This window comes from Capra hircus, chromosome 23, assembly GCF_001704415.2.
Source record: "Capra hircus breed San Clemente chromosome 23, ASM170441v1, whole genome shotgun sequence".
NCBI lineage: Eukaryota > Metazoa > Chordata > Mammalia > Artiodactyla > Bovidae > Capra > Capra hircus.
In genome coordinates, this window is record NC_030830.1 from 12,044,210 (window position 1) to 12,059,946 (window position 15,737).

The 15,737-nt window shown below is 41.2% G+C and overlaps 1 non-coding gene across 1 annotated transcript; it reads left to right on the forward strand.

The window, feature by feature from the left end:
• Positions 766-839, forward strand: TRNAI-AAU. Its single transcript has one exon. It is a non-coding gene; the product is annotated as a tRNA-Ile (tRNA).

The following is a 15,737-nucleotide window of genomic DNA, read 5'->3' on the forward strand; positions in this document are numbered from 1 at the left end:
TGGCAAAGCTTGTTTCCTCTCACCCCCTGTACCCATGCTTTCATAAGAAAGCTAGGCAAACCAGAAACAAGAGTGTGTTCTGGAGGTTACTTAAAGGAAGCAACTTATAAATCAGCTCAGTCCCAAGTAACTGTTTTCTTAAATGTAAAATAATCTTGAGATGCTCTGGGGAGACAGCTCTGCACTTAGAAGCTGTGTAAACAAACAACCCAGAAAATGTTACCATGACACCCAGGCTAGGTAGATACCCAAGTATTGAAGGGATGCCTTGAAATTACCATAGAACCTTAAAAGGAGTAGAGAACATGAAGAAATATCCAGCAACAATAGCACTATTCACCTAGAGCGACCCCAGGTTACGATGACAGTGTGATCTCCAATTCAGTCTCATTGAGGACACACCTGGAAAGAGAAAGAAGGAAGCGCTTGCTTTATCCTGTCCTGAGGCTACACTCAGTTTAAATATGAGCATGCTAAGTCACTTCAGTCAGGTCCAGGTCTGACGCTTTCCAACCCCATGGACTGTAGCCCGCCAGGCTCCTCAGTCCATGGGATTCTCCAGGCAAGAATATTGGAGTGGGTTGCCATGACCTCCTCTAGGGGATTTTCCTGATCCAGGGATCAAACCCACATCTCTGGTGTCTCCTGTATTGGCAGATGGGTTCTTTACCACTGGTGCCACCTGGGAAGCCTCAGTTTAGATATCCTGGCAGGCAAATTCTGCACGTTCCCTTTTTTGGCAGCCTCTATTATAAGAACGTATCTGGCCAGTTAGCTCAGTTGGTTAGAGCGTGGTGCTAATAACGCCAAGGTCGCAGATTCTATCCCTGTACGAGTCAGATTTTGTAATGACTACTCTTTGGCTACTCCCTAGTGGCTCAGACGGTAAAGCATCTGCCTACAATGCAGGAGACCCAGGTTCATTCCCTGGGTCAGGAAGATCTCCTGGAGAAGGAAATGGCAACCCACTCCAGTATTCTTGCCTGGAAAATCCCATGGACGGGATCCCTGGTAGGCTACAGTCCGTGGGGTCACAAAGAGTCGGACACAACTGAATGACTTCAGTTCACTTCACTTCATTATAAGAACACCAGGTATCACAGTGCACCGCTCGTTCATCCAGTCTTCGACCTTTCTCTCCCCTTTTGTCACAGTTACAGGAAAATTTTAGATGGGTCAAGTAACTCAGTTTTGCTCAACAACCTGGATGAGACAGAGTCATTATCTATTTAAGAGAAAACAATATTTTCAATAGTTACGGTCAATAAAATAACCTCCACGAACATGAAAGCAAACACGGAAAAATATAGCTTTAAAAAAGGAACACGTAGAATCATTTCCCCTGGCATATCAGTGTAATTTTTTCTCTCCCAATGACAATCAAGACTACAAATCCTCTCTATATGTGAGAAAATGGAGCTGGGGATTCTAGTCACCGACTTGCTAATTAATACTTGAACCAATAATGCTCTGCTAGAGATATTAGAAATCAAGTTCCCTGCAGGACTGGTGCCTTGTTTTTAACTCAAGGCAATGATGCTTCGGCATACAGCTCTGAAGTTTTCATTACTATCTGCTGCGTCTTCATTCTCCTCTGGAACATCTCCAATTTCCCCAGAAACACAGGTGGTCTTTTGAATAAACAGAGCTAACATATTGAGCTCCATAAGCTCTATGATGATATGCATTTCTCTCGTGCACAGCTGCTGCTTGCACAGTTGGAATACTGTGCAACTATGAGGTGGCTACTTAGTGAACTGGAGGTTGCTATTCAGAGGATAAATTCATAGAAAGGCATCTTCAGGTAAAGAAGGAACAGAAAATAACAAGTGGGGCCCCACAGGGATCTGTACATTTTTCATTATCTATGTGAAGGAAATGAAAACATGTGTTGAGGGATTCATTGAAGAATTTGATGGCATTCATCCTACTTCAGAAGCATCCCATGCTGAGCAGATTTCATTCTATCATGAAATAATTGGTACAGAGGGCCTTGAATAGGCATGCCCTATACTTCTGGCATTTAATAAAAGTCAAATGGTAGCTGTAATGAAATTATTTTTACCACTTATCGTTCATCGAAGACTAAAGGTGTTTGAGGAATTCATGGGCTAACGTTGATAAAACATGCATTTCACAATGACACCAGTGTCAGTGTTCAAGGGTTTAAATAACACAAACAGAGTCAAACACCCAAGCAAGGACAACGGTGTTCATACTGCAAAGTTGTGACACCTCACTTTGGGCAGAGCAATCTTGAAATGTTCTCAGCTGTAATTTCTCTCCAAATGTAAAATCAACCATGAAGACTTCCAATAGCTTTACTTACTGAAGGGCACCTTATTATTTACAACAACTCAAGGAAATGCTTTAGCAAATGAGACAATGTTACTTTATGCCAAAAGGTGGAGGAGACTTCCAATGACAAAGCCAAAAACAACAACAAAAACCAACTGTTGATAACACAGAGGTGAGCTTTTTATCAAGGGTTCTAACATGACATATGAAATCTAAACTGGACTTTTTATTTAAGAGGGTGGTAAGCCTAGAATAAAATCTTCTTTTTCATAAGACTCATAAAAAATGATGGAAAAGAGCTAAAGAAAAATGATTAGACACATATTTATGCTTGGAAATGAAAGAAGAGTATCTCCATAGATTAGAAAGACATATCTCAAAACAGGAAACAAATAGAGAGCTACAGTGGTTTTTTTTTTAAAAAAAAAGACCAATGCTTTCAAAAGACTATACTGCTATAAATGGAAACATCTGTATATATACATGTGTGTGTGTGTATGTGTGTGTGTATGTTTCTGTGAGTGTACATTTGCAAGAGAGATTTTATCAAACACGTCATCTAGTTGTTTGCAATCGAAGGCTCATTGATAATTTGAACTTAAGTTCTCAAGATTTGGGTTAATGCTCCTACTGGATGGTCTTGTAAGGAGGTCATAGAATCCATGATGGGCAAAGAAGTCATTCTTTGCCAGGGGCCAGCGTGAGGAATCCCACCCGTGACAAGGTCATGCGGAAGGAAGCCTGACAAAACGCAAGCATGTGATCAGGCTTCAGGGGTTCCCCCTGGAATTTCCTGAGCATCCACCCCCCAAGACCAGAGTCTGCCTGCTTTACTGTGTTATGCTTTCTACCTACTCTTCTGTCATTAACAGGGGGCTGTCCCCCCACCACCTTTTTCTGGAAGAAATTAGAGCTTTTAGATAATAAATCTCCTGGGCATAATACGAGTGTTTCAATCCAAAAACCTCTCTGATGGCTTTCTAGCCTGCCTGCAGGACTCGTACAGCTGCACATGTGATTGATTGAGGCCTCCTGACCGCAGGAGGCACAGGAAGCTTAAAACATCCTAGGAATGTAGGGGCTTCCGAGGAGTCAAAATCATTAGAATAGGACTGATTAAAAGTTTCATTTTTTGAGCCAATACTTGCTGCCAAATTTTCATATCTTTTATTTGTAGAGATAGTTGGTATATAGAAAAACAGGTAGTAGACCTGGTATTAGCAACATTAGATCTTTGAGTTAAGTACTTTCTTTGTTATAACCCACTGCACCTTTGTGCTACAGGAATGTAACTTTATTTAGTACTTTGAGGGTGATGCAGAGTAAAGAAAAAACACTTATAGGGAAAAGGAGTTTTCTGATTGATAGACAGTTATCCAGGAAGAGAGCCATAAAAATGTTAACAGGCCTCTTGGCCAGAAGATAATGTAAACCACCTGAGACCTTTTGTATACGGGAAGATATGCAAAAAGAAAGCCTGGTCTCAATGAGGGTCAGGACTGCTGCCCCTGCATAACTTTGCATATTCCATTATTTCTTTATGTACAACTTGGGGTATATAAGCTGATTTTGAAAAATAAAGTTTTTGGAGTCTTGCACCGATGCTGGGCTTCCCCACGTCATTCTTTTCTTCCCTTTTTCAGCTGAATTCCCATCTGGAGCTGGGAGGCTCACCACGTCTACTTACTTGCCCTGGCTGCTAAGATCCACGCGAAAGGGAGCCTAAGGCGGGGCACCCTTCGATATTCAAGTGTACACCGGTGGCCTAACGTAGATGGTGCAAACCTCTTGTCTTGAGGTTTTATTGGTTTTCCCCTTAAACCAAGTTATTCAGCCTCCTTTTCTCCGTCTAAATTTCCTACTATACTAGTTCTTCCTAAATCTAATCTTATATCTCTAAATAAATAAGTTTTCCTCGCCAACGCCGTCCCCGCGTCGAATTCCCTGGACCCACCAGGGCTGGACCCCGGCAATTCTTGAAAAATGAAAACACAGCAACAAGAGATGAAGCATCTGGAAATCTAACATGTGAAGGAGGGAAAGCAGGATGTGCTTATGGAAGAGTTTAAACATGAAAGAATAGAAATACATGGGAAAACTTGAAGATGTTTTTTAATATGTATATTTAGTACCCAGGAAGACAGAAACAGTTATTTGTTTTTTACAGAACATGAAAAGTATGCTATTGACTAATGCCTGAAATGCATGAAGTACACTGATGTTAGCCATTATTTTCTTCACTATAACTGGTTTCATGAAGGCAGAAATTTTTTTTATTTATCACTATATTCTCTAGCACCTAGTCTTATATATATATGTCTTATATATATAGCAAAAACTGAACAATTTTTAGATAAAAATAAATTAGATAATTGCATATGTGGAACAAGAACTAAACAAGAGTAGTGGTTATGAAACAAGAACAGGTTCTTATTTAGAAAAACTAATTAGGTATCTTGGATGTGAAAGAAATAATGATTGAAATAAAAAAGAAAACCTTCACAATCAGTGTATCACAAATGGTCATCGCTCTAGGGAGATTCACCTCACAATAACAAGAGCCTAGAAGAAACTTACACTTGGAGGTACTATTGGTCTCATGCAAGGTAGGAGCATTTTCCAAGAGAGCCTGCTGAGAAATAAATGTGAGTGTAGCTCAGCACACAGGGGCTGGGGTTTCTGAGGCTAACATCTAAGGAGTCATTAGGAATTTAGGAGTATTAGGAACAAATTAGGAACACGTAGGAATTTAGGCCATGATAGCCAGGAGCTGAGGCCACAGAGCTGAAGAAATGTGCTAGAGAAGAAGGGACATTGTTTTAATGAACCAGAGAGAAAATGATACGATGGAATCCCGAGATACATAAGTCTGAGAAAAGTCAATCAGAGATAACATGTCCTAAAGTCCTCGTCTTATTTAAGATGTAGATGAAAGTATTGTTTAGCTTTTGATTTTATTGTGCTTAACATGCCTGGAAAGTTTCAGTGCTAACCAATAAGAGAGATTAAAGGTATGATGTATAATTTTGAAAGAGAGAAAAAAAATGAGAATAAAAAAAGATCAAATATATTCAATACAAAAGTGGTAAGAGAAGGACTTTACTGGTGGTCCAGTGGTTAAGATTCCATGCTCTCAATGAGGGCATGGAATTCTATCCACGGGGCCTGGGTTCAATCCCTGGTCAGGGAACTAGATCCCACATGGTGCAACTAAAAGAGCTCACATGCCGCAACTAAGACCTAATGCAGCCAGATAAATAAATATTAAACGTATATATATATATATAAGAAGAAAGAGAAACGGGGCAAGAAGATATTCATAGAAAAAGTTCATAAGAACAACAGTCAAGATAACCAAATGGACTAAACTCAAAGGTTTAAGGGAAAAAGAGTCACATGGGATTTAATAAGTATGTGAGTTCTGAAGGACTCAGCCCAATTAAGACCAAGTGATCAATTCACAAGGGCTTCCCAGGCGATGCAAATAAAGAATCGGCCTGCCAAGCAGGAGATGCAGGTTTGATCCTAGGTCTGGAAGATCCCCTAGAGAAGGAAATGACAACCCACTCCAGTATTCTTGCCTGGAAAATCCCATGGACAGAAGAGCCTGGTGGGCTACAGGCCATGGGGGTCACAAAAGAGTTGGACATGACTCGGCAACTAAACAACAACAATCAACTCACAAACAATATTATCCAAATCACTGCTGTTAGCATCAGCAAACAAAACCAAGAAAAAACAGATTTAGACTCATAAAAACTGCAGATGTTTAACTCATTGGAGATATTTCACAGCTTCATGAAATGATTTAACAAGTGAAATATTTGAAAATATTTGATATAAAGTTGAGTATTCAGCAAGAAATTATTGGCAATAGAAAAAATACTAGAAAAAAGTCTCCTAGAAATTAGAAAATATATTTGCTGCAATAAAAAATTCTGTGGATGACTTAAACATCAGTTTTATGCAATAAGGATAGAACTGGTTAACTGAGAGATATATCCAAAAATGTTGTCTGGAATATAACAAAAAGGGAATAAGGAGAAGAGAAAATACAAAAAAGAATTTTAGACTTTGGAATATAAAATTATAAGCCCCACATAGACAGCATAAAGGGATTTTTTTCTTGGCCACCAATCTCGTCATGTAAGATCTTAGTTCCCTAACCAGGGATCAATCCTTTACCCCCTGCATTAGAAGCTTAGAGTCTGCTCTAAGGGACCTCCAGGGAAATCCCCAGACAGCATGACAGGAATGGAGGAAAGGCAATATTTTATCTCTCAGAAAAGATTAAAAAACAGACCCATAGACCTCGTAAGGACAACTTGTCCCAAACAAGATATATCAAAAGAAATTCCCTAAGGCCTATCTTAGTAAGACTAGAGGATTTGGGGATAAAGAAAATATCCTGAACACCCAGAGAGAAAAGACAAAATCATATTTTTGTTTAGGATAAAGATTAAGTTTTTTGTATGTGTGTTAAACATGCATGATAAAATTTCAATGGTAATCAAAAAGAGATTAAAAGTAGAGTGTATACATTTGAAGAGGAGAAAAAATTGAGCCTGAAAAAGTGACCAAATATATTAAATTCAAAAATGGTAAGATAAAAGAAAAATGATACAAGTAGAAAGTAATTGAAAAAGCCCAAATATTTAAGAACCAGAATAACCAAATGGGGGTGCTTCCCTGGTGGCTCAGTGGTAATTATTATGTATATGTGCTCAGTTGCTTCCAACTGTTTGTGACTCCATGGACTGTAGCTCGCCAGGCTTCTCTGTCCATGGGATTTCCCAGGCAAGAATACTGGAGTGGGTTGCCCTTTCCTCCCTCCAGGGGGTCTTCCAAACCAGAGATGGAACCCATGCCTGCTGCATTGCAGGCAGATGCTTTACTGGTGCCTGCTAATGCCTGAGATGCAAGTTTGATCCCTGGTCCAAGAAGATCCCACACGCCCACATGTCTCAGAGTAACTAAGCTCATGGGCCACAACTATTGAGCCTGTGCTCTAGAGCCTGGGAAATACAACTATAGAGTCCACATGCCACTACTACTGACACCCGCTGCGCCTGTGAGCCTGTGCTTCACAACAAGCTCAGTTGGTAAAGAATCCACCTGCAAAGCAGGAGACCCCAGTTCGATTCCTGGGTCAGGAAGAAAATCCGCTGGAGAGGGGATAGGCTACCCACTCCAGTATTCTTGGGCTTCCCTTGTGGCTCAGCTGGTAAAGAAACATCCAACAATGCGGGAGACCTGGGTTCGATCCCTGGGTTGGGAAGATCCCCTGGAGAAGGGAAAGGCTACCTACTCCAGTATTCTGGCCTGGAGAATTCCATGGACTGTATAGTCCATGGGGTTGCGAAGAGTCGGACATGATGGAGCAACTTGTACTTTCACAACAAGACAAGCCACCTCAGCGAGAATCCCATGACCACAACTGGAGAGTAGCTCCCACTCTCCGCAACGAGAGCAAAGCCCAGACAGCACAGCCAGAAATAAATAAACGTCTAAAAAGAAAACGAATAGCCAATGGGCTATATTCATAATTTTGTTCTCTTTGGGCCGCACCACATGGCATGTGGGATCCTTGTTCCCTGACCAGGGATCTAACCTGAGCCCCTTGCAGTGGAAGCAGGGAGTCTTACCCACTGGATTGTCAGGGAATTCCCCAGAATATATTTTTAAAAAATCAGTCATACTGGATTTAACAAATGTCAGTTTTTCCATTGCTAAAGACAATCAGTCTCCCAGAATTTCCCCCCAAAATATAATAAAACAACTACATACTAGGAAATCTTGACACAAAACTGTGCCCTAGCTATTAACATTTATATCAGTCTGCTAAGGTTCCCATAATAAAATACCACTGACTGGATGGTTTACACAACAGAAATTATTTCTCAAAATTGTACAGGCTGGATGTCCCAGAACAACGTTGAGAGCGTGGGAGTGGAGGTGCATTTTTGGGTGGGAGCTCTCTTTCTGGTTTGCAGACAACAGCTTGTCTTTGCACATCCTGTCCTCTGAGCCCACATGGAGAGAGAACAAGCGCTCATGTCTCTTGTTCTAAGGACACTGATGCCATAGCATCAGGGACCCACCAATATGACTAATTTATCCTTACGTACTTCCCAACTTCAAATACAGCCACCCTGTATTTTGTCAACAAAGGTCCATCTAATTAAAGCTATGGTTTTTCTAGTGGTCATGTATGGATGTGAAAGTTGGACTATAAAGAAAGCTGAGTGATGAAGAATTGATGCTTTTGAACTGTGGTGTTGGAGAAGACTCCTGAGAGTCTCTTGGACTGCAAGGAGATCCAACCAGTCAATCCTAAAGGAAATCAGTCCTTAATATTCATTGGAAGGACTGATGCTGAAGGTGAAACTCCAATACTTTGGCCACCTGATTGGAAGAGCTGACTCATTGGAAAAGACCCTGATGCCGGGAAAGATTGAGGACAGGAGGAGAAGGGGATGACAGAGAATGAGGTGGTCGGATGGCATCACCGACTCGATGGATGTGAGTTTGAGTAAACTCCAGGAGTTGGTGATGGACAGGGAGGCCTGGCATGCTGCAGTCCATGGGGTTGCAAAGAATTAGACAGACTGAGTGACTGAACTGAACTGAACTGAAGATTCACTGCAGTAAAAATATCATGCCCACTCCAAGGCTCTATGAGTTAGCTCCATCCCCTGGGCAAGGAGAAATGTCATCTGAGCCCTTGAAAATGAAGAGGCCCCTGATTTGGAACAGGAGAAGCAAACCTTGCTTCCTGGGTCTCTGTTGATAGTGTCAGTTCTGTTGAACTCTGAATCACTTCTGAGGTCATTCTTCCTGTTTCTTAAACGATGAAACATGTTTGCAGGAGGACAGCTTTATTGTCTACTCATATAAAACCTAAGAAGTCTGATGTACATGAGTGCATGCTCAGTGGCTAAGTAGGGTCTGACTTGCTGCAACCCCATGAACCCACTAGGTTCCTTTGTCCATGGAATTTTCTAGGCAGGAATACTGGATTCCATTTAAATTCCACTTGAATGCAGAGTTCCAAAGAATAGCAAGGAGAGATAAGAAAGCCTTCCTCAGCAATCAATGCAAAGAAATAGAGGAAAACAATAGAATGGGAAGAACTAGAGCTCTCTTCAAGAAAATTAGAGATACCAAGGGAACATTTCATGCAAAGATGAGCACAATAAAGGACAGAAATGGTTTTGACATAATAGAACCAGAAGATATTAAGAAGAGGTGTCAAAAATACACAGAATAACTGTACAAAAAAGATCTTCATGACTCAGATAACGATGACAGTGTGATCACTCACCTAGAGCCAGACATCCTGGAATGTGAAGTCACGTGGGGCTTAGGAAGCATCACTATGAACAAAGCTAGTGGAGATGATGGGATTCCAGTTGAGCTATTTCAAATCCTAAAAGATGATGCTGTGAAAGTGCTGCACTCAATATGCCAGCAAATTTAGAGAACTCAGCAGTGGCCACAGGACTGGAAAAGGTCAGTTTTCATTCCAATTTCAAAGAAAGGCAATGCCGAAGAATGCTCAAACTACCGCACAATTGCACTCATCTCACACACCAGTTAAGTAATGATCAAAATTCTCCAAGCCAGGCTTCAACAGTACATGAACCATGAACTTCCAGATGCTCAAGTTGGATTTAGAAAAGGCAGAGAAACCAGAGATCAAATTGCCAACAATACATTGGATCTTGGAAAAAGCAAGAGAGTTCCAGAAAAACCTCTATTTCTGCTTTATTGACTATGGCAAAGCCTTTGACTGTGTGGATCACAACAAACTGTGGAAAATGCTTAAAGAGATGGGAATACCAGACCATCTGACCTGCCTCCTGAGAAATCTGTATGCAGGTCAGGAAGCAACAGTTAGAACAGGACATGGAGCAACAGACTGGTTCCAAATAGGAAAAGGAGGACATCAAGGCTGTATATTGTCACCCTGCTTATTCAACATATGCAGAGTACATCATGCAAAATGCCGGGCTGGATGAAGCACAAGCTAGAATCAAGATTGCTGGTAGAAATATCAATAACCCCAGATATGCAGATGACACCACCCTTATGGCAGAAAATGATGAAGAACTATAGAGCCTCTTGATGAAAGTGAAAGAGGAGAGGGAAAAAGCTGGCTTAAAGCTCAACATTCAGAAAACGAAGACCACAGCATCTGGTCCCATCACTTCATGGCAAATAGATGGGGAATCAGTGGAAACAATGAGAGACTCTAATTTGGGGGGCTCCAAAATCACTGCAGATGGTGATTGCAGCCATGAAATTAAAAGACGCTTGCTCCTTGGAAGAAAAGCTATGACCAATCTAGACAGCATATTAAAAAGCAGAGACATTACTTTGTCAACAAAGGTCCATCTAGTCAAAGCTATGGTTTTTTCAGTACTCATGTACGGATGTGAAAGTTGGACTATTAAGAAAGCTGAGTGCTGAAGAATTAATGCTTTTGAACTGTGATGTTGGAGAAGACTCCTGAGAGTCCGTTGGACTGCAAGGAGATCCAACCAGTCCCTCCTAAAGGAAATCAGTCCTGAATATTCACTGGAAGGACCGATGCTGCAGCTGAAACCCCTGTACTTTGGCCACCTGATGTGAAAAACTGACTCATTGGAAAAGACTCTGATGCTGGGAAAGAATGAAGGTGGGAGGAGAAGGAGACAACAGAGGATGAGATGGTTGGATGGCATCACAGACTGGATGGACATGAGTTTGAGCCAGCTCTGGGAGTTGGTGATGAACAGGGAGGCCTGGCGTGCTGCAGTCCATGGGATCTCAGAGAGTTGGACGTGACTGAGCAACTGAACTGAACTGAACTGCCATTTCCTCCTCCAGGGGGTCTTCTTGACGCAGGGATGTCTCCTGTGTCTCCTGCACTGGCAAGCAGATTCTTTACTGCTGAGCCACCGGGAAGCCCCAAGAAGTCTGACAGCTCTCTTTTATATTATGCCCTATTTTTCCTGTCTCTTTTAGAAAAAAGTTTGCAGCGTTTCTGCTGATACAATCTCATCTCTATTCCTAGCTTCTTTGGAGATGGCTGATTAAATTCATGATTCACACCAGTCCTAATTCCCTTATCAAATGATGGTTTAGCCACACCCTTAGCTGTCTCATGAGACTAAGCTTTCCTCGTATTTTGCAATAAATACAGATAAGCTAGAGCTTTCAAGTTCTGGTTCCGTTTTGCTTGTCAGTTCCTTCAACTTTCCACACTCCTCTCACTTTTTTACTATAAGCATTCAGGAGGATCCAGTCCCCACCTTCAACATTTTGCTTCGTTGTTATTCAGTTGCTATTCATGTCTGACTCTTTGCAATCCCATGGACTGCAGCACACCAGGCTTCCCTGTCCATCACCAACTCCCAAAGCTTACTCCAACTCATGTCCCTCGAGTCGGTGATGCCATCCAACCATCTCATCCTCTCCCATCCTCCTCCCGCCTTCAATCTTTCCCAGCATGAAGATCTTTTCCAGTGAGTCGGTTCTTCTCATCAGGTGGCCAACGTATTGGACTTTCAGCTTCAGCATCAGTTCTTCCAGTGAATATTCAGGACTGATTTCCTTTCGGATGGACTGAATGACTACATATTTGCCCCCTAAATAACAATTTTTTTTAAAGTTTTTATGGCTGCCCTGAGTCTTCCTTGCTGTGCACCAGGGCTTCCTCTAGTTGGGGGGGTGGGGAGGGGAGGGGAGGTGGGGGGGCCACTCTCTAGTTGCAGTCTGTGGGCTTTGCATTGTGCTGGTTCCGTTTGCTGCAGATCATGAGTTCTAGGCACACAGGCTTCAGTAGTTGCAGCACAGGGCCTCAGTTGTTGTGGTGCCCTGGCTTAGTTGCCACGAGGCATGTGGAATCTTCCCGGACCAAGGATCGAACCTGTGTCCCCTGCATTGGCAGGCAGATTCTCAACCACTGGGCTCAACCACAAGGAAGACTGTGTCCATGATTTTGTATTTGAACTGACCACACACCTGTGTTAGGATTTTTGTCCCACTGTGAATCTGTACCCTAAATTACATCATCACCTCTACACAATACTAAAATCACCCTCATTATCTGGGACACCTTTGCCAGGCAGTAAAATCAATTTAAAAATACTGAGGCTCTGAGCCATCTGTCATTAGAAGTGCCCAATTATATTATGCAACTTTCTGGAAAATTTCCATGGTGTAAGATCTCCCTAACCCACCTCGACAAATTCATTTTTTTAAAAAGCACATATTTCACCATTTGACATTTCATATTGGTTTGTATCTGATACCAGGTGGGCAATTTGGCAGGTAAAGGGACTTCCTGAGAAAGTTAAGCTATTCACCTATAATCTACATAAATTATTTGCCTTGTAACTTTATTGAAAGACATCTGTTATCGTAGATTTCTGCCATCACACTGTCTTGGTGACATCACATGCAAACCATCTAGGAATAATTTTTAACTGGATGCCTAATGTCTGGGATTTTAGATCAAGCTATAAGGATGTTAAAAATAAACAGGTTCCTGGTGTTTCTTATTAAAAGATGCTAAGAAGCAGTTTGTCGCTCAATAATCAAGAACAGGAGTCAGTCATTCTGAACTGACTTGCAAGCCTTGACAGTCTCAGTCAATAGGGAGCTGAAGGTTTATGAGACTAGCCAGCACCTACTCTGAGAACTTTTTATAATCCCTTTGCTGGAAAACTGAATTCCTGCCTTGGTACTAGAAGGTTCCAAGACTGTCCAGGACACAAGATGTGCAGTCTAAGACTCATGATAACCACTTTTTAATTGACCTCTCAAGAAAACTAACTACAGAGCCATTCTTCTTGATGTACAGTACTGCATTTCCATTTCATCATCTGGCATTAAGTTTTTTTCAGCAACACCTGTTGTAAACTAAGAACCCAAGGACTGTCCTGGTGGTCCAGTGACAAAGACTCCCCACTCCCAACTCAGGGGGTCCAGTTTCAATCCCTGGTTGGGGAACAAGATCCCACATGCTGCAGCTAAGAGTTCACTTACTGTGATGAAGACGGACAATTCCGCAGATTCCACATGCAGCAGCTATGACCTGGCCCAGCCAAATAAATAAATCTTTAAAAAAAAAAAATAAAATAAAAACTAAGAAACCAATGTGAAGACAATACATAGACTGAATTCATTTGAAGTTAAAATGTAGAGTCACTTGGGGTATCTCTACTCACAAGCACTGCACAGAGAAAGGTCATAACAAAGCACAGATTAACTGGTTACAACTTGGTGTTACTTTTGAAGAAAGGATTGTATACATGCGAAACAAATATTGCTGGTCAAAGTTTTCTGCTTTTCTTTATTGAATTCCTGCAGAGAGCTGATGAGCCAAGGGCAATCTTGCAGCAAGTAAATGATAAGTTGTTAAATAACTCTTCTTTCTTTTCCTGTTCAGCACTGCTCATTAGCAGATTTGGATACATACCCCTTGTGAGTGATAGAACCTGATAAACTTTATTCATTCTCCAAAAAAAAAAAAAAAATTGAATGCTTACCGCATACCAGGTGATGTAAGAACAAAGCAACAGAAGAAAGTTTCTGTTTACAAATAGTAGGATCTCACAGCTCATCGAATCTGTGCATACTTTTATAATGAGAAGAATGTTTACAGAAAAAGGCTGTCTCTGTTTTTTTTAACGAGTTCACATAAGTAACTTCTTAGGGACCAGGCCACATTTTTATATTTCATAATTTTAAAAACATACATCATCCATTTCTACACAATGCCAAAGCATGCAACAATTTCAAGTTTGGTTTTTATTTTTATAGCATCCATTTAAAATAGGCTTATCACAGAGAAGCTAACATGCACTTTAATCAGAATGCTCTCAATCATCCTATAGAATAGATACAGTTCATGAAAGTATTCTACAGAATTTCCCTGTTCAATACTGTAGCCTCCAGAGATACATGACTATTTAAATTTAAATTCTTTTTTAAACTGAAGTATAATCAATTTATAATGTACAGCAAAGTGATTCAGTTATGTATCTATCTAACTATTCTTTTTTAAGATTCTTTTCCATTATAAGTTATTATGGGCTTCCCAGGAGGTGCAGTGCTAAAGAATCCACCTGCCACTGCAGGAGACACAAGAGATGCAGGTTCAGTCTCTGGGTTGGGAAGATCCCCTGGAGTAGGAAATGGAAACCCACTCCAATATCCTTGCCTGGAGAATCCCCACGGACAGAGGAGCCTGGTAGGCGATAGGCCATGGAGTCACAAAGAGTCAGACACTTCTGAGCGACTGAGCATACACACCACAGGTTATTATCAGATATTGAATATTATTTCCCTGTGCTATGCAGTAGGTTCTTACTGTTTACTTTATATACAGCGTGTATCAGCTAATCCCAAGTTCCTAATTTATCCCGCACCTTTCCACTTTGGTAACCTTAGGTTTGTTCTCTATGTCTATAGGTCTATTTCGGTTTTGCAGGTTCATTTGCGTCATATTTTAGACTCTACACAGAAGTGATATCACATGGCATCGATCTTTCCATTTCTGACTTACTTCACTTAGTATCATAATCTCTAGCTCCGTCCACAAAAACTCAGCTCCTCAGTTATACAAACCGTATTTCAAGGGCTCCAGTGACATGGTGGCTAGAGGCTACCATATTGCACAGCAGAGAATATGTTTTTCATCACAGATAGTTTTGTTGGACCACACATAGTTGTCACTGTAATCATCTTTACCCACAAAGGATGATACCATCTTGACTCAACGTCTTAGCCTTTTGCACAATTGTAGACTATAAAGGATACCTGAGAACGTATATGAAAGTGAAAACTGAAAGTGAAGTCGCTCAGTCGTGTCCAACTCTTTGTGACCCCATGGACTGTAGCCCACCAGGCTTCTCAGTCCATGGGATTTTCCAAGCAATAGTACTGGAGTGGGTTGCCATTTCCTTCTCCAGAGGTTCTTCCTGACCCAGGGATTGAACCTGGGTCTCCCACATTGTAGGCAGACGCTTTACCGTCTGAGCCACCAGGGAAGTCTATCAATACATTCTTACCTGAAGGAACTAATGCTAGGAAAGTTTTAGGTAATGGGAAGATAACTCAAGGTCTTTCTCTACATTCTAAAGTCCATCATGCATTGAAATCTTTAGTTTCCCAGTCCCTGAAAGGACGATGGTGATTGATTGAAATCTAGGACTCAGGTGATCAGATTTTATCTACTGTGACAGTGCTGATTGAATTGTAATAGCTGCTTGCTTCAGGCTAGTAAACTCAGAGAGAAAAAGTGGTTTGATATATTAATGGTGACTTGTAGGCTGAGAGCTGATTTCATGCTCGCCAGGCATTTTCTGTTACTAAAAGTATTAGCTAGCAACTAATAAGCACACACATAGTTGTAAGGTACACAGGCAGAAGTAAAACAAGTTAAAAAA